This window comes from Rissa tridactyla, chromosome 3, assembly GCF_028500815.1.
Source record: "Rissa tridactyla isolate bRisTri1 chromosome 3, bRisTri1.patW.cur.20221130, whole genome shotgun sequence".
NCBI lineage: Eukaryota > Metazoa > Chordata > Aves > Charadriiformes > Laridae > Rissa > Rissa tridactyla.
Window position 1 is genome coordinate 27327721 of NC_071468.1, and position 19924 is coordinate 27347644.

Genomic DNA, 19924 nt, shown 5'->3' on the forward strand with positions numbered 1-19924 from the left:
CACCCAAGGGCAGGTGTTCAATGTATAAATTTCTGTGTGTATTTAGTGGGAGAGAGGAACGACCTTGCTATGGTGTACTTTCTTAAAGTGAGCAATGCAGTGTACTTTATCTGCTTCAGAATTCAAAGCATTCAGTTTAGAATTCAAGATGTTGCAATGCTTGGGAAAGAGGGAGGGCGAATTGGAAATTTTAAAATTACAAGTGCTTCGTACAGTCTTTTGCAGGCTTGCAAGGATTTTTACGGTAGAAAAGAAAGGGAAATATTTAACTGTTTATCTTTAGAACGAAATTCAAAGAACAGCAGGTTTTATGGCTGTAACTTGCAGCTTTGTTTCTGATGAGTTAAGATATTTCAGTTGACTTTAATGGCTTTTAGCAAGAGTTTCTGTGATCGTCTGTAAAAAAAGTAGCAGTGTCTCAGACTTGAGCTTGAGGCGTATCTTGAATTTCAGAAGTGAGTGTGGTGTGATGGACTTGCCTTTGAGATTTGTCTAGAAATCCGGCAGAATAAGGTGCAAGAAATACATTATTTTCTTAATGCATGCATTCTACTTTAATTTGTTTCTGTATCTTAGAAAAAAATCTTGACTGAAATCTTGACACAAGACAGAGGATTTTGCTGAAAGAGTTTAAGACAGCATTTGTAATTAAAAAAAACCATGGCTTTGGATACTTTTAGCAGTGTAATATATTCTGCTGTTTTAAAATTTGATTCCTTATATCATTAGACCTAATGTATCTTTATATAAAGGTTTCTGAGGAATGTGTGTTGGCTGGCAAATAAACTTACAGCGATAAGAAACTGGTATTATGGAGAATCAACAAGTGCTTTGTTCATGTGAAATTTCTAACCTTGTCCTCAAGGGCTCCTTGCCTTGAGGGCTTTTAGTAACTTTGCAGTGGTAACAAGTAGGAAAAAGCCTGAGATTAAGCTGTAGAAAGAATTTGAATTTATTTTTCTTTGTCCATAACGTGCTCATTCTTGCTTTGAGGAGACTCATTCTGCTATTTGAAGGAGACTAAGGCTTTGTACTAACAGTAGGGTATTCCAGGTGAGGTTTTTGGGGATAACTTTTTTAATAAGTATTCTATAGATATATGCTTTTCTACAGGAACTTCCCTACCTTACCTTTAATTGTGATTTATTTTTATACATACATCCAATTGCTCATTTCTTGGCAAAGTTGAAAATAGGTTCCTAATTCAGCAGCAAAGCACTAGCACTCCCTTTTACCATATGGGATATCAGCGCTGATGGGCAGCTTGATCAGATTTTTAAAAAAGCTTGTTTGATGTCAGTAGGGACAACTTCTCTTTTTCTACTTGTTAAGTAAGGCTTAATTAGCCTTTTATAATTAAAACTAAGTTAAAACTAAATTAAAACTTTTATAATTAAAACTAAGGCAAAGGCTTATGTCATATTGTGTCCCTTCAGGAAGTTCTTAGCTATCACATTAGATCTGGGCTAGAATTTAGCTTAGGTCATACAGATCAGGATAGAAATTTTCAGTTTGAACACGGAAAATCCTTACCTACAAAGAAAACTTTAGTTTTGCATGCTTCTTGATTAAACTTTTCCCTCCAGTGACACTTAGCATTGTAAACAGTATTTAAAAATGGAAGAAAAAAGCCCACCAGTGTCCCCAAATTTGTAAACTCTGTTGCTTTCAGACTCTTAAATTGATTTGGATAAATTTATTTTTAATGTTAGGATTAGTAGAGAGTTTGCTGAGGTGGTGTTTCATAGCGGGGGTTTGCCAGTTGCTGGAGGCATTGATGGTAAAGGTATTGTGGGGGCTCTTTGTGGCTTCTGCAGAGGTGAGACCAGGTCTTCCTTGAGCTTGGTGCTGCTCACCGAGGAGGTGACACCTGCCTTAGAGGCCACCTCGGCCAGTAGAGGCTTTGCCTTCCACTGTGCTGGCAGGGGCGGACAGTGGCTGGTGCATGGTGCTGCTCCTGATGCTTTGCTTCCCTGCCCAGGTGCCCGAGGAGAAGTACCTACTTTGAAATAGTGCCTAACATATGGAACTTTGCTTTTAGTATTCAGATGTTACAGAGGCTTTTTTCTTTCTAGTCCCTGTTACGTAAGCAAAAATAGACAAATTTGACATAAAACCCCTACTTTCAGCTTGATATTTTACTTAAAAGGGTGGTTAGTTACTGGTTGGAGATCAGCGAAATAAACCAAGTATCAGCCTATTCCAGGGGATTACATCTCTCTAAATAGTGTTGTTCTTATAGTCTTGGACTGCCACAACTACAACGTTTGTGTTGATGCAGTGAAGCCTTTTTAAATGAGACAACTTTTGCTGTAATTGCATTGAAAACTTTTGAGCTAGCCTTACTCTAGGCGCTGCCAATAATAATGATGATAAATGTAAAACTCCATATCACTGTCTTAATACTTTTAAAAAAATAAAATTTAAAAAAAGTCTGAAAGAATCTGTATCATCTTAGTTGACTCACCTAAAATGTTATAATATTCAGTGTTTGATTAAATATTTAACTTCCTGTACGTTTCAGTGTATTTGATGCACAATTTGATTATGTGAGAGTCAGTGCTGTCATAGCGAGTTTGAAAACTACTTTAAATTATTTGTTCTGAGTAATTGGGAAGTAATCAATCCACATTATCGTTTCCATCTCCCAAAAGTATCAGGCTCAGACTCAAGCACTCCTCCCTTCAATTGATGTATTTTTACGAAGGAGGGGAGAGTTCCCACCAGCCTATGCTGGCTTACTTAGTATGAGATTTCCAACTGGGAAGATGGGCGAAGGCTTTTTGACGTACTGTGAGCGCTGCTGTAGGTCCAAATCCAGTGTTCAGTGAGCAGGCGTTTGCCCTGGGGGATGAGGGTCAGCCTTGCCGAGTGTCCCAAAACTCATTTAAGCATTTTTGCTGTTGGGAAGTTACATTAGTGAGGAGGTTTAAAGAATGAAAAGCTATATTAGAATAGTATTGTCCACAGTCCTGGGCTAGAAATATGTTGATAGTTTCTCTGAACTTGCTTTCCTGTTTTCCAGGAAGAAAACCTATTTGATAGTAGCACTCTTAAAGAACCTCAGTGAGTTTGCTGGGCAAAGGAGGCAGAATGTTTTATTTTCTAGAAATAATGAAACGCAACCTAGCTATTTCACAAGAGCTGGGGCTCCTTCTCCCCAAGGTTATGGTAGTCCAAATGCTTTAGGTTGTATTTTGGGAAAATTCTCTGCTTCCTATTGATCCCCTGACTGAAAGGCAAACTGGTCCCTAGCAATCGGGGTGGTAGTCACCAAGAAATGAATGCAAAGGGTTGCTTCTTTGTAGAAATGGCCATTCATGCTTGTAATTGAAGGGTTTAAATGCCTGTGAATGGGGGTCTCTGAATGTAGGGACAAATGAAATATTACTCTCCTTTTGTATGCTTCTCTGCTAATTATTCCATAATTTATAGGAGTAGTTGATGGCAGCCACCACTCTTTACTGGCATAATTTCCCACATCATTTCAACATCTTCAGCTAGGATCCTTGTCTTATGTATAGAGATGAAATCCCATCTCATTATAGTTCATGAAAATACCATTGCTGCCTCTTACGCAGCTGTAAGTTGACTAGAATTTGCAGAATAATGTATACTTGTTTTTAAGTTCTACTTCCTTACCAGATAAGTATGGTTTTATGTGCCACCTTCTACTAATTTGGCAGACTTAAATTAAGCTTTTATTGAGTGGTTATATTGAGTAATTATAAGCACAGCTGGGCTAAGCAGTATTTACTTGCTTGATGAGTTAGCTGAGCCTATGCTTAATGAAGTGAGCTATAAGCTAGATGAGCTAGCTGTTTCCAGGCTTCATTACGTTAAATTTAGTGTCGAAGTGCCATTTCCTCTTCAGGAACCCACTTTCCATGTAACTGAGAGAAGTGATGCGCCTGGTCCCACCCAGCTGTGTGCAGGACGGGTGGGTGCGGTGGTGTCGGGCAGAGCCATGGGGGTCCCTCTGTCAGGTCAAACACGGTGTTCGACTCTGCATGTTGTCGACTGCAGATGTGTTGTACACGTTTGCATGTACACAGCTCATCAAAAATCTTCCAATGTATGTCTCAACTGAGAAACAAAAGAAAAAGTCTATCTGGTACATACTTTGGTAAATATCTGCATTATTGCACTTTAGCATGTGACTAAATATCTGCAATATTGCACTGTAACAGCAGTGCTATGTAGATAGGACATAAAATTACGAATATCATAAAGGTCTGTAGGGGTTTTCATCTCATACTGTTTAGAAGGTTAATACTTGCCTTGACTCAATGGAAAAGTCTCACTTCTTTAACTTAATAGTTAACTTTCAAAAATGTGGTTACATTTTTTGGTGATGTTTCTTCTGCTTTGCTATTCATGTCACTTCTGACAGTTCTAGGAATAAGTCTTAGTCATCAAAAGGGGGTTGATGAGGACTTGGGCAGGGTAGCAGTTGGCATTTTCTTAGCAGTTGCAGAAAGTAATTGCAAGGTGAAGTAACTGCAAGCTCGAAGCTGCTGAAGTACCAAATTTGGTGAAATTTCAGAGGTGCAGTTGACGCAGCAGACTTTTCATTAAAGGTCAGATAAAAAGGTTCAGGCTGCACACACTTCCTTAGCACCGAGTCTTTGCTCTCAAATTTTGAGTAATGCCCAGATTAAGAAACCTAAGAAAGTATCTTTATGAGCCCTACGTCACACCCTCGCTTCACACAGGTAAGTAAATTAATCAGGAAAGCCGCAGCATTGGAAACCTCCCCTTAGTTTTGCGTGCTGCGAAAGTGCTGCTTCAACCCACTCCTTCTGCAGGGAGCCAGAGCAGCTCTGAAAGCGGAAGCTGCAATGAAACACAGAAAAACTGCTGGACATGCAAAACCCACCTGGCGAGCAGGGAAAGGAGAAGGTATGACCAGATGTGACAGTCATTAGTCACAGTTGTTTATAGTGTGTTGAGAAGATGCTCTGATGTATCATAAGAACAGATAGAATTTAGTTACTATGTCTTCTGCCTTTGCTCTTCTCTGCCCGCGCCTTTTTTGTTCTTCATATGCTCTAAAAACGCATGAATTTGTTGGGTTTTGCCCTTGTTTGCCTGTGGTGCCCTTCAGAAGCATTTAAAACCATGAGAATAACCACAGTCAGATTTCTGATACCTATGACATGCATCAAAGGGAGCGTTCCCTTCCAGGAGAAGCTGATTGAGTTGGTCCTTCAGGTTTCTGCATGCTATTGCCACTGTTTTCACCCGTTTGGTCAATGGCTTAAGTGGCACAGTGTCTTGAGCAATAAGGTTTTTGAGGAGTTGGTTTGTGTTTTGGTTTTTTTTTTCAGATGATAAAGGGGCAAAAATCGGAGCTGGAAGTGGCTTTTGATTCCTGAGTGGTTTGCACTGACAACGCGCGGTTTCTGTATCGGGTTTACATTATGTGGCTGGTGGTGAAGTGGTGCCGGGGGCTGTTGGGCAGGAGCTGGCAGGGGCAAAGCCATGCTCCTGGCCCTGCTCCCTCCGCAGCAGAGCTGTGACACTGCTGGCGCAGGATCACTTGTCTTCTCCACCTGCGGGTCGATGCCGGGAGTCTTCCTCAGCTCTCTGAGGTAGAGGTACAGGCTGCGGTTCGTGTAGTGCTCTCGTACGAGGACTTCTTGCTATGCGAGTTGCAGGTTGCAAAGCACGGTCACACCTGGTTAGAGCGTGGGCTTGCACAGCAGCTGCAGAGGGCTAAGCGAAGGGAGAAACTTACAGCATGTTGACACAATAGGTTAGTAAATGTGGATTAATAGGTTAAACAGCCTGGCATTTATTCTTGAGTAAGAGCGTGCACTTAAGTAGTTACTACATGGAAGCAGTGATGCTGTCAACTCCCTCTTGGGCTCGCTCCCTGGTAGTTTATGCGGCCGTACCCGAGGTCGTAGCCCAAGGAACACGCTCGTGCTAGCTCAGTTTTGATTCTTTCCTTGCTAACGCCAAAAATTAAAAATAAAATTTCTAAAATGAGATTATTGGAAAGGTTAGAAGATGCTGAATAGGTATAAAACGATTTTGTTCTTATTGACATATTCTGTTGTGGCAGGGGGATCCTTTCATGCATGAAGGATCCTGTTATTTTGGCTGGCAGTATTATGCAGAAATAGCATGCTCCCGGATGGTTCTTTTATATGTATAAATAGCTGAATTAGTGTAGCTAATGCTTAGTAAGTGTATGTGGAATTAATCAGTCTTAAAACATAAGCATTAAAGGAATAAACTGGATAATTCTGTTGTTTAAGATGACGGCTGTTTCCAGAATAACTACTATTTTTTGGCTTTATGTTATTCCCCTCACAGATATCAAACAAAGTTGCAGAAATCTCCAGGATTTTTAAAAGGGAAGAGAACTGAATTGCAAACACCAGCGACCTGCAACATAATAGCTTTTTCCGGTATATTTTTGCAGTTCATTAGTTGGAAGTCTGTTAGTGTGAAGCTATAAACTTTCTTTCTGGGGGCTGCAAGCAGGTTTTTACCCAGCATCGCTGTTGCTGGTGTGTTACAGAGAGTCGGAAGAGATACCCCGTGTGCTGAGGGGAAGAGCTTTGCGGTTGGGCTGCCAGGGAGTGATGGCTGACGCAGCGGTGGCAGGTTGAGCAGCAACAGAGAGGCTTTAAGCTCCTGCTGTTTTTTTAACTTGTGTACTTCAGCACACAATGATTCCCATTTCTGAGGATACTTTGGTTGGTGTTGGTTCTTGATTAATTAATCCCTTGATTTTGGGGGGAAAAGGAGGAAAATGGGAAAAAATGGAGCTGTTACATAGTCACAACAGGTTTAATTGTTGTTTCCCTATCAAGTATTTCTAATGCACATCCATGATCAGTCCCGTATCCTGTGCTATGTGTAGGGGTGTTTTCTTTACCTAAAACCTGTTACTTTGTAGCAAATAATGGGACAAGAAACCTGAAGATTTTTTTTCCACTTCAGAACCTCCATCTATTCAAAGAACAGACTATAAGTAATCTGTTTGTTTATGATACAAAATGTGATGTATTTAAGCACCTTCAATAGAAATATGGTCCCTTTTGAGAAGGAAGGAAAAGGGATCCCCCATGGAAGCGTGATGTTTTTCCCATGTGGGCAAATTCCATGCACACATTCATGATGGTTTCATATGATTTATCAATAGCGATTATGACACTTCAATTTTGTGTAGGACTTCTACATAACATATGTTCAAGGTGAAATCTTAGAAGTTCTTAGCATGCCTACGTCTTCCAAAATGTTCTGTTCAGTGATTGATTTTTCTCTGAGAAGCTGTAGCATCACATAACACTGTTTCCATGCATTTGTGTTTGTTTGCAGGTGAATCGATTCTGAAACCTGCTTTGCGTCTTAGCCTGAATAAAGACGAGACCTAATTCTTCCCTTTCCAGTGCAGTTTTCCATTTTAGGCATAATAGTGCCAGGATTAGCAACTGAAATTATCATTGAATCTGGCTTCATTTTTATGTATTCATTTCTGTGGACGCAGGTTAACTATAGCTTTTTAAAATACATGTATAGTCACACATAGAGAAGTCTGTCATGTTGTTGAGGAGTTCTTCCTTTTCATGAATTAAATTAGTTTAATCTCATTGTTACCTCATTTGTTTGTAGAGCATTTGTGGAAACTTATTGTTGGTAGTGTCCGTGCTGAGGAAAACGTGGCAGCACTTGGTGGTAGATCTGCAATCTGAATTGTTTAAAAGAGTATCTTTGTTTGCAAAATAATAAACATTAATATCAAATATTTCTACAGCTGTTCAGATGCAGCATGTTGCAGAATGGCAGCATCGATGATGGGCCAGTCCGTCCCCTGTCAGGCAGCAGCAGCCACAGCGGCAGGAAAGGTGTGAGCAATGCTTTCCACCCACACCTTGTTTATAGGCGTTAACTTCAAAGCTTCTTTTTAATTGCTAACATAATGAAACAAAAGGAGCTTAACTAAAGAACTAGTCGTTTTTTAATTGTATTTATGCTCAGCTCCCCTTGTTGAGGGTGGCTGTTGACTTACACCAGTGTAGATATTTCTGCTTGCTGTCTGGACTGAAATGTTTTCTGTGACACACGGTGTGCGAATATTCCCTTTATTTCTCAATACTTGCTCCTCTGTAGTAACTGAAATGGAGATTGTGAGTAATGTGCGATGAGTAGTTGCAGATACCATCTTACAGGTTGGCTGTGTGGGAGTCATGCAGCTTGTGCTTTATTCTTGAAACTAAGCAGATAGCTTTGCAGCGTCTATACTATGACTAGTCTGTACAGAGAAGTTTTAGTTCTTGTGTATGTAAAAAAAAAAAAAAAAACCAAAAAAAAACCAAAACCCAACCAAACCCACTGTTTGTTGGTTCGGTTCCACCTGGAGTAAGGATTAGCTGGCATAGAGATGCTCCTCTAGTACCAAAGCTGCCAGCATTTGCAGAAGTTGAGGAAGCATCTTAGTGGAGGTAAACAAAAGTGGGATTTTGACTGCAGCTGTTGGAACTGCGTGTTGGATCTAGCTTGTGATTAGAGAGATTTAGTCTCACTCCCAAGAAACAATGGACTTCTAAAAATACCAAAAGCAAATCTTATGTCTGTTCTTGCCCAGGAGATACAGGAGGGGTTTAATGACTGTAAGATGGTATTCCCTGCTGCAGCAGCAAGTGAAACATTTCCAACGCAGAGCTGGGATAAGGAGTGCCTTCTGCAGGAGATGCTTCCTGTTGGGATGGAGCATGACGCGCATGCAAGCACAACCGGTTGCCCTGGCCCACTGCGTCAGTGCCTCAGCCATGGTGGGTGGGCATGGGAGAAAGCTTAACCCTGGAATTAATACTCCCACCAGAAGGCTTGTCTCTTAATAGAGCTTATTTTTTTACAAGGGATGGAGTGTATTGTCATCCTTAGCTTTTGGATAAGAAAATGTAAAAAGGACAGGGACTTTTCAAGGTCGCTTTAGCTTGTCAGAGAGAAAGGTGGTGTTTTACTGAATGGGCTCTGGTATTAAGAGGCAATAAAGAAGCGGCCGCATAGGGCTATGAGTAAGGGACAGGCATTCTTGTACCTGAAATACCAGAAAACTAAGATAAGACAGTGAGTTGCTAAGTCTCTTTCCAAATAGATTTTCTCTTTATTTGAAATCACTATGTCCATCTTGTGACTCGGAGAGATAAGAGCTGTCGAGTACCCTGCTGTGTACACCAGCCCTGGTCCCCTTCCCGTTGAAGCTGCTGAGCACAAAAACCCGCCAGATCCTGCTCTTGCCTGCAGAGTCAAAAGGGGAGGCTTCCCCCATGGGGGAGTGGAGTGTTTTGGGAGAGGGAGCTCGGAGAGCCCGGGGGGATGCCAGCACCACAAAACCAAATTGCAGGGGGTTGATGGCCTGTGGGGAGCCACCAGTCTCACTGGGAAGGGGGCACAGGGCTCTTCCATAGGAAGAGCATGGCATCCTGCCCTGCTGCCCTGCCACCCACGAGAGGTTCGCTGTGAATTTGGGGGAGTGCTGATGAAGAGGGCTGTCTGTGTTTTAAGGCTGAATTTTGAGCCTGAAATGACGCTGCAAAGGACAGGCTTGGGCAGCTTTCCCTTAAGCATGAAGAAAGATGAAGATCAGTAAGACAAGCATACACTATGCTCTGTGTTTGGTAGCAATATCAAGAAGTGAATCTCTTTAATGTGGCAGTATATGCTAATACTGATATTTTTATATGCATGTCCATCATTCCGATAGGAGACTCTTCTTGTTGCATAAACATAATACTAAATCTACAAGATAACATCGTATTGCCTGTGAAACACAAACAACTGCTGACAGCTGCACAACCTGTACAGCCTAGATTCACAGGCAAACATTATTTACAAAACCATATTTCTTTGGGATAGGAAATTAATAAAATAGGACAGGACTCTATTTTTCCTGACTCAATGGAGTTTTGCATAGTGGGATTTACGATAGAGTGGCTTAGAATAGCACAGAAGGAGATCAAAGAAACTTAGTTTGTACAGTGGTATTTTTGATGTTACAAATTAGATAGTTATGAGTCCTGGGGGAAGGAAAAAAGAACGGCACAATGAAGCAGCCAGTACAACAGATTTCAGAAATGTTCCAACACTTCTATTTACAGAGATAATGTCTAATTTGATTGCTAGATAACAGAAGCTGGAGATTATTCATTTGTGTTTCAGGATTTGAGACGAGTAAAATTTTGCAAATAAACACCGCATGGTACAAAATAAATTGTACCCATAAAAGAAGAGGGTATGTTGCTTTGCCCGACGTTATCATGCTGTCTCGCTTAATGATTTCAATGCTTATTTGTTTTGGTGCTGAAATTATACCCTAGAATTGACGAGAATATAGCAAGTTTAAAGAGTAGAAACAGCTTTCCTCTGGGGCAAAAATGTACTTGTTAAAAGCACACCACAAACAAACACTCAGAGAAGTTTGTTGCCCTAATAAGCAATAAATATTTAAGATGTTGGAAGGTTTCCTTAAGTTTCAGATTAAAAGTATGTTGGTACTACTGAATTCAAATGCCTCGCAGCAGAGGATATGCACTGCAGTGATGGGGAATGTCGAACTTCCCCTGTGTTTTTGCAATCTAAAGATTGAATGTTTTACAAACTGGATTTTATTTGCATGTTACTGGAAAAATATATGTTGGAAACATATTTTGGAAATACAGCGTGGAAAATCAGTGGCAACCTGTATGAACTGGGGCTTAAATTCTGGAAAAAACCCAGATACCCTAAATATACAGAGACTTCTCTGAGCAGGAACTGGCATCCTGTCTTTGACAAGAGCTGTTAAAAAATAAGTGGCCCCAGGGGGAGGGAGGGGTGCAGAGAGAGGTGGAGAATGAGATTACTGTGCCTTTTTTTGCCTCTTCTTAAATTATTTATTTTTCCATTTTTTGCCTTTTTCTTTTTTGGCTCTCTTTCAGCCTTTTTCTTTTTGTCTTTTGTGTCCTTTTTCTTTTTTTTTCTTTTTTTTTGTCATTTTTTTGTTGTTTCCCTTTTCTTGTCTTCTTTTTTCCTCCTGTTCCCTGTCTCCCCACCCCCCCCCCCCCCTTTTTTCCATGTACAAGCCTTCACACCAACTTCCCTGCCTGCCAGGTAACTGGTGGGTGCCTGTTTGTGTAAATGATTTTGCAAAATACTCCAGGAAAACCACAGCAGTTCAGGTGATCTTGGTGAACTCTCTACGACATTTACTGGACTTTGTCATGTTTTGGATGCTGCTGCCTTTTTTCTGAGCCTGAATATGATTATCATCATCATTCATTTTGTTGAGCAGGTCAGTGATAGTTAATGCTGCTGTCTTTGTAGATGTATACAGTAATGAAATATAGTAAAGAAAAGTGGTGTGAGTGGGAAGTCAAAGGCTGAACCTAAAAGACAGAATTGGGGTAGTCTTTCAAGTCTATATTTAATCTTCTGGATCATATAGGTATTAAGATGCAGTCTTTAATTACTTGATCATAGCCTCCCCCAAGTCAGTGCTCAGAAAAGTTGATTCTGCTTAAAAAGCAATTGCTCAGTACTTTGAGTTGCCTTCGTTTTCTCTGCGTGGCTTCCTATGTTATTTTTATGGCAAGGCTTTTAGTCTTGTTTTTCAAGGAAATGTGTGAATTTCAACATTGACTTTGCTACAACACTTAATGGTAGTGCCTCAGTAGCCCACAAGTGTTAATTAACCTTTATGTGGTGTGGGATGATGCTTGCATTTAACAGGTGAAGAGTTAAAAAAGAGATTAAGGTCAAAAGCATCTGCTAATTACCAATATTCTAATTAAGTAATTGCCCAATTTGAAACTCGGAAGACTTGATTGTCAAAGTGCATAGTTAGGACAGCCCTTTACATGTCAAAAGCCTGGTTGGTGTCAGGTACCTGTGAGAGCTCAGCACTTTTCCATGCTGATGTTTGGTGTTTCAGGTTAGGCAGAACATGCAGGTTCTTCCTTCTTTCGGCCTTGGGAGTGTGGGAGGGATGTTTTCCCGCTCTCCATGTCCTGCTCTGGCCACCTTGGAGCCCTGGGCAGTGTCAGGCCTCCGTCCTGCAAAGCTGGAGCCTGTTGAGTGTCTCCACGGGGCGGCTGGGATGCCATCTGCTTGTGGTGCGGGAGGTGAGCAGTGTCAGAGCCCTCGATGAAGAGGAAGACCTGAGAGATCTGGTCTAATGTGAAAAGTTGTTTTCTTAGAAAATTTTAACTAGATCAGTTTGGGCATGGGGGAGGATAGGGGAAAGGAACTCCAGGTGCTGAAATTTTTAGCCTACGTAGTTTCATGCTTGGCATAGTTATTAATTTGTAACTTTTAAATTAGCATTTTTATCATGGAAATGTTCTAACGCTTCTAGCACAATGTGAAACATTTTTGACAATGTAATACTAATATATGTGTGCTGAAGTGTTATTTTCAATGCATGTGTAACTTGGAGTGGAGCAGTTCATTGCAGCTGTCTCTTTGGTTGCTATGTGACCTTCCAGGCATATGTGTTAGAAAAGCTGCTCTCTGCTCCTCCCTTTCTTATAGTGTGACATGAAAATAGGGTGCCATCAGATATTAAAAAGAGCTTGGGGTGACTGCGACTGCTGCTAAGTGAGTTTAGCAGGGGATCCTGAGCCAGGTGCCAGTAGCTACCATCAGCTCTTTCTACAGAGTGTAGAGGTCGCTCATCTGTTTGGCAGAAACACCATTTTGGAAGATACAGGCGTGTCCTGCTGGTGGAAGGCCAAGCGTTGAAGAGTCTTGAGCTTCAGAACAGTAATCAGGAGCATCAAGTGCTAAGCAATGCTAAGGGAAGAAAAATACTTAAAAACCACAAGGCCTTTTAAGTAGTGGGTGGTGAAAATCCTGTGAATGGTCTTCCTGTTGAGATTCATCGTAATGGAGGTGGAGCTGATACGAAGTATGCAGTTGGGGGAGGATACGTGAGAGCGCCAGCATAATTACTTGCCTCTTCAAGTAATTATGTGGAAACCAGTGTCAAATATAAGAAGTGTGTGTAAGTGTTGGTTTTGTTTTCTCAGTCTATGTATCAAAATTAGTATCGGCAGGTATAAAGGCGGATCTGTTTCTTCTTAAAACTTGTGTGCCCAATAAATAATAGTTACCGGAAACTTAGGCAAGCAGGACACTCATGTTGGTCAAATACAGCATGGGTGGAGCCATGCCCTGTGAATCTCGTGCTGATGTATTTCTAGATTATAAGTATTAAAAATAATGTGAGTGTTTATAGCAGCAGATGCAAAGGATTATTACAAAAATATTTTTGTCGTAACAGCTGCAATTTGTGGTTATTATGAAGTTATTTTTTCAGGATGTTTTTGTGTCATCTTTTAATCTTTCTCCTCCCCTTGCTTTTTCATGTCAGCAAAAATAATAAATAAATTTGAAAGCCTATGTGCACAAATCTGTTTAGCATACACAAGTAGAACTGCTGATTATTAGGCATGAAGCTGTAGATCATTTTAGGTGTCAAGCCAACCCTTTAAAATGAGATTGCCTGAAAACACAGGGGATGTTCTCTGCAATATAACGGTGCAGTAGTAGGCTCACAGACAGGAAGTCGCTTCAAGTGAACCATAAAGCAGTCCACAAACAGCAAAGACCAGTAGTGGCTATTGCACTGCAGAATATTCACATGCCAGGGTAAAATCTTCTTACGAATCATCTACAGAAAAAACACTGCAGTTGTATATATGTTGTGCTTAATTTAAAAGTCCTAAGGAAGCTTTTTCCGGTGTAGTTATATGTCTTTGTTCTTATTTCAAAATTTAATGCAATGCTTTAATGATTTAAATTTAAAGTTTATGGCCCATTTTTGTTGTTTCGTTTGGGAATTTTTTGAGTTTTGGGGTGTATGATTATCTATATAGATCTGTTTATATCTGTACAGATAATTCCAGATGGGCCAGTCAAGTCATGCATAAATAAATTCTTAACAGCATAAATTATATTCCTGTCTGGGTTTTGACTGAGGTTTCTAGGCCAGTCTAGATTTTCAGACTAGAGTGAGGGTTGGGTTTTTTGTCGTTGGTTTGTCGAGGTTTTTTATGGTTAAGATCTGTTTCCATCAGTTAACATGGTGGATTGCACTGCTGTGTTTTATAAGCAGTCTTTTAACATAGTTTATGATTAATAATGCAGATTAGCCATTGGGGTGGTCACTTTTGATGTTTAAGGCACTACTGCTAGACATTGCACTATCATTTTATGGTCTGATTCTGCAGTAGGATCTGTGCAAAATGTAGACTTGTGTTTCAAGTGGCTTGTGAAAGGCTAGTGGACAGTAATACATCTTTCTTTATTTACTAGCATGTAGGGGACTAAAATAAGATTGGAGTATGAAACATTAAACAGTGTAATGATCTGCACAAAGAAGACAGTTTCCTCAATGTGTTGGTCCTCGTGCAGCGTCAATCCTGAGAAAATGAGTGGTGTATGACAACATGCATTTTTCCTGAAAACCTGAAGAAATGCCTGTGGAAGAGAAAAATCCAAGGCTTAGCTGGTTTTGGAAGTACTAAGAATGCCGCATATTTGAGAGGTGTGAGTTGAGGACCACCGTCTGTAGTCAATGACTTATCTGTACAAAGGATCTGCATTATTGTTCCACAAGAAAGTACAGAAAGAGCTTTTACCTTTGTCTCCAATAATTAATGTGAGATCAAGCAGTGCATTGTTTTTAATGTGGAATGAAAAAATTGGAACATTAGGGCAAGAGCATGAAAAAGTAAGACAGGAAGTAAAAAATTATGTGGAGTAAATCCGGAGTGTTAAAGGACAGTGTCTTGCATTTATAGGAAGGGAAAACTTGGGCACAACTTCTCACTCCACTTCCATGCCACCAGATCTAGCTTCTAGGGAAACATCAGAAGCTAATACAGTATCATTTGGGGGGAGGAGGGAGCTTTTTTAATCTTCCATGTTTAATCTTTTGTGTTGTGTGTTTTAATTCCCGTTCTCATGTTCCTTCCATGACTCACATCCTTTACAAAACCGAGATCATTTGTGTGTGTGTGCTGACGTTTGGAGGAGGTGAAGGAGATACTGTGGGCAAAAGTCTAGAGTCTAATTCTACCTCTTTTTAAAAAGAGAATTACATGTTAAGAGATATGGAGTGAAATTCCTGACCTTTTATAAGCTAATCTTAAAACAAGTGGGCTGCAGAAAACTGCAGAGAATTTTATTTCACTTAACAGGGTAGGAAAAATAAATATGTCAGTTATCTCTCTGGAAATATAAGCCTCATCTAGAGTCAAATTATTCACTGCCCTTCAGAGTAAAAATTACAAGTTGTGCAAATAATACCTTCCTGCACACATGGACGGATCATAGTCCTAGTGAGAAATGGTTCTTTTGGGCCAATTATCTCTTGAAATAGTCAGCCAGATCCTTATACCAGTCCAAGTAATTTCTGTTGCATTTCTGTAATAAAAGACTCTTTACACTCTGGGGAAAACATAGAAAACCGTGTGGGTGCCTTGGCAGGCAGGGGTTTAAAAATATCTGTGGCTTGTGTGGTTTTATTGGATAAAATGTAGGATTTTCCACCCTGTGGTTTAAATTTCTATGTGCTGGAGTTTGTAGAATTTGTTTTTCTGAAATGTTGCTTATGTCTAAAATGAAGCCCTTATTTATGTTTAGTCAGGGCTGGCAGGAGTCACTCAGAGAAGTGATAATGGATGCTCTGGAATTGTTGAGGGGCCCCGGAATAGACGGTTCAGTAGTAAGATATATTGTTTTCAAATGCAGCCAGTTCAAATCTCTCCTAGGCAGTGAGTGATGAAGGGTGATGCTTTTCAAAAGCTGTTATCCTCACGTGCCTGGTTGGTGACATGTGAGGAGAAAAGTGATATGTAGGTTGGGAGGTTTGTTAAGTACCATCACTATGTCTTGGATACCCCTTTCGAAGTTCCTGGCTGAAGTCTAAGGGGCGGTTTGAGCTGCTGCTTTGTTCAGTCTGCTGGGAGGGGTTTGACGCAGGTGACTGTGAGGGGTCACATGTAGTGTAATGCATCTGTTTAATGCTGTTTGTTGGCAATTAAAAATGAACCCTAATTTTTAGGCTCATCCAGATGTCTCAAGAGTGAATTGAATACAAATGTCCCATATACATCCCTGCTTACTCCAAAAGCAGGGGAAGAATTGATGTTTTTATGGCTAAAATTAAAAATCAAACTAGTGAACTATGATAAAATAACAAGACATCTTACTTTGAAAGTTACAGTATTGTGTGTTTAGACCTAGCATGTTTTTGCTGTCATTTGAGTACCAATACTCGTATCTTATACCACTTTTTAAGATGGAAGGACCTTAGATCCACATCTGTGTGGATGTCTTCTCACTACGACCAGCAGGCATTGCAGATGGTGCTTTTTTTGCAATGGATGTTGTTCCCAGTGGCTACCTTGAAGGCACAGATCATGGACAGCTTGGGAAATGTGACCGACACATCAGAAAGGATGCTGTGTTGTTACAGTAAAAATAACCAGATGACTAAAAAGGTCTTCTGAAAATGGATTAAGTGAATGAATCAATAGTCAATTACGCTTACAAATATCTTGCTATATTTCCTAGTCTGGTTTCCCTCTTTAAATAAATAAATAAATCTCCCTCTGGTTTAGTAACTTAAGAGTGGCTCATGGAAGGCCTGGATAGATGTCTGAGAACAGCATGAGGGAAAGGCCAGATGTTTAGGAGTGGGAAAAGAGAAAGGGAGGAGATGGACTTTTGCTTCTTAAGTGACTGACTTTGTACTTGCACAAGAGCTCTTACCACTCTGAAGGGGGAAGGGCATGCCCTTGAAGGAAGCTTTTTCTTTAAACTTCTTTTGAAGTAGTTCTTTAGATTATAAGAATGTATTTTTAACGGAAGAGGAAATCTGGAAGAGATTTTGTAAACTTCTGCGACAAAAAAAAAAAAAAAAAAAATCCAACCAAAACAACTCTAGTTTTGCCTTGTGCAGATTTGTCAGAATGATCTCAAGGATTGCAGTTGTGTTTACTGTCAAGGCATCTTCTTTTAAGCTAATCCCTACCTGACTTACTTTTCAAGACATTGACAAGAAGGGCATGTTGGAGTTCAGTTGAATATTTGCTGTCATGGATGAGGTATTTGGGTTGGGAATTGCTCGTTTTAATTCTCTAATAGTTGCCAGTGTAATGTATGATTGTCATCACTTGAAACAGATGCTGCTTCTGTAGAGTGATAAAGAACAATAAAATGTCTTCCCAGCGTGCTGCTGTGTTCTTTGATCAACCAAAATGTTCTTGATTTCCAAGTAATCTTCTTGCTGTCCAACTTCTCCTTTCAGTCGCTGTGTCTCACGTGCCCTCTCTGCAGTGCAAAGCGTCCGCTGGTGGTTTGAAACCTCTTCTCTCCCGTTGTACACATGTAGCCCATTGCTTGCCTATTTTTGAATCAGATGAGTGGCTTAACCTTCTTGGTTTCCTACTCATGCCCCACTTACACAGCTACAACCTCTGACAAGCTGTTGTGATGATGTTGCGTTTGAGGGTCCTTCTGCCTCTGCATGCCATGTCTAGGGGTGAAGCCTCCATAGTGCAGGTCACAGAGGTGAACATTGGCCAACTCTGCTACCATCTCATTTGATGTGTTGAGGAGGTGAAAGCATTGCAGTTCACCCTTATCGGGCAGAAGGATTTGCTCTCCTGTTCACCTTTGAAGTTAGTGACATAACTGTAGCTTTGGGAGCTGCAGGAGCCGTCTAATATGCCCATTTTGGGGAGTGCTGGGGTTCAGCAGAAGCAGTGTAACCAACGTTAGTAGTCAGTGGGAAAAAGGATGCCCATGTCAGGCAGCCAGCGCTCTACCAGAGTGCTTGCTTCTGTGCTCATCAGAGAGACCGACCAACAGCGGAGCCTTTCCTGGTTTGGTAATTACTGTTATTTGGACTCCACACTGGGAACACAGTAATATCTGGCTTATAAATTGATTATTTGACATAGCTACATACTACTTACTCTTTTTACAAATGTTTTATAGTAATCTGTATATTTATACAGCCTGGGAATTCATCCGTAATTTATCCATTATAAGACCTTTTAATAGTTCATTAGTTGAAGGCTTTAGCAGGCAAAAAAGGAAAAAATTAAGCTTTCTCTCTCCTTCTTTTTTTTTTTAAAAAAAAAAAAAAGGAAATGTTAAACTTCTCTCTTCTGTGTTTGGACTACTACTCCAGTGTAAGATGAGATATAAAGATCATAGTATTTTGAAAATAATTGTCACTATTTTCTGCAATGGTCGTTTGTCCACTGCATGTATTTAAAGGCTAATATTGTAAGGATAGGGAAAGCATTAATTATATGGTACTTCTTTCAGTCCGTTTACTTCCCTAAAATAAAACCTTTTCTTCATTAATTAATTTATGTAAATGTACCTTAGTTCCTTTTTATGTGCTGTATAGGTACATGTGCTTGTAGGATATTCTCCTAGCTCCTTAAAACAGATGGATTTTTAAGTTTTGAAAATGGAGGTTTGAATAAAAGAATCTTACACAGTCCTTCCCAGTCTGGGGTAGCTGTCACCTGGTCTGGATTTGTAAAGTTCTATTGAGAGAGCATCAGATATGCTGGGCTGTAGAGTCGTTAAAATAACTTTTCTGCATATAGGAGGTTCAGTTGTGGCTGGTGATATTAAAGGCATTTTGTTCAGAGTTGTTCTGATCTGTTGTCTCTGGATCTCTGTTTGATTGCCTGCCTTATTAATTCCCCTGCAGTTCTTTGTTAGCCTGAATGAATATAGTATTAACCATGAAGTGATACACTTCTGCTTTTCGTTTAACCAAATAGTGAATTAAATCAATATGCAAAACTGTCGTCTTGTAGGAGTTGTTTTTTCAAAGTAATCTTAACTGTTCCTTTCAGTTTAATAATATTTGTGAACACATTTCACTACTAATATTAGTTTGCTGTACTAATTCCTTGTAGGAATTTTGTTAGTGTTGTGAAAGTATTACTGTGATTCTTTATTTTGGTTAGTTCAATTCTTGGTTCCTCAGTAGTGTTTTTTAACTGAATGAAAGTTGGCATTAAACTCCATAATCTCTTTCACATTTAATTCATTGGAGGGGTTTGGCTCAGTGTTTCTTCTGCATACATTTATTTTAAAAGTGCCTTTATACAAGTATTTCAAAGATTAAGGCATTTTTAGTGGAAAAATAGAGTTTTAGGATTGTGGCTTATATTAACTTTTTTTTTTTCCTTAGTATGTCTTCGTAAGATTAGTGAACTAAAGTTTAGATTATATATAATTGCAATAATAATACCAGCTATTTACCCTTACATGTAAATTTGCTGTTTGTGTATATTTCATAGAACATGGACTTACACTGTCTGTTTGTATAATACAGGTAAATTTTGTAAATCTGTATTAGAAGTTCCTTCCTGAGTTTCTGATAAGCCTAAATCAGGATGGATAAGGAGTTCAGTACTTTGTGATGGAGCAACATATTCTTTTATGTTGGGTTTTTTTTTTTAAGTGGTTGGCCTGTGATTTATTGGAACAGCCAAATACAAAAATCTGTTATGTGTTATTTTGGCTTGGCAGAAATAATGCAAAGAACTGTCAAAGGCAAAGAGTATGCAGAAGCTGTAATTTCCTTTTTACCACTGAAGAATAGATTTGGCTGGATTATGCCTTCAATGCTAATCTATCTCTGTGTGGCCAAACAGATTTTTGGAACCTTTGTGTAGCGTATTTATTTTCTGTTCACTTCAGGCCAAATGTTATAATGTCATATATTTTTTTGGCACGTACAGGGTGGTGATGTGAAAAAAGTTAAAGAGGAGGAATTGGAGTGAAGAACTCTGATCTAGACCATTTGAATTGAGATTGACATTTGTTGCAATTAGGTCATGGCTAGCTATACTTGCATGTTCAACTGCTGAATTTTATTTTATTT

At 39.8% G+C, this 19924-nt stretch overlaps 1 protein-coding gene across 4 annotated transcripts in view; it reads left to right on the top strand.

Moving 5' to 3' along the window:
• Nucleotides 1–19924, top strand: part of EML4 (EMAP like 4) — a 165956-nt gene that overhangs the window by 70424 nt on the left and 75608 nt on the right. The window lies entirely within an intron of this gene.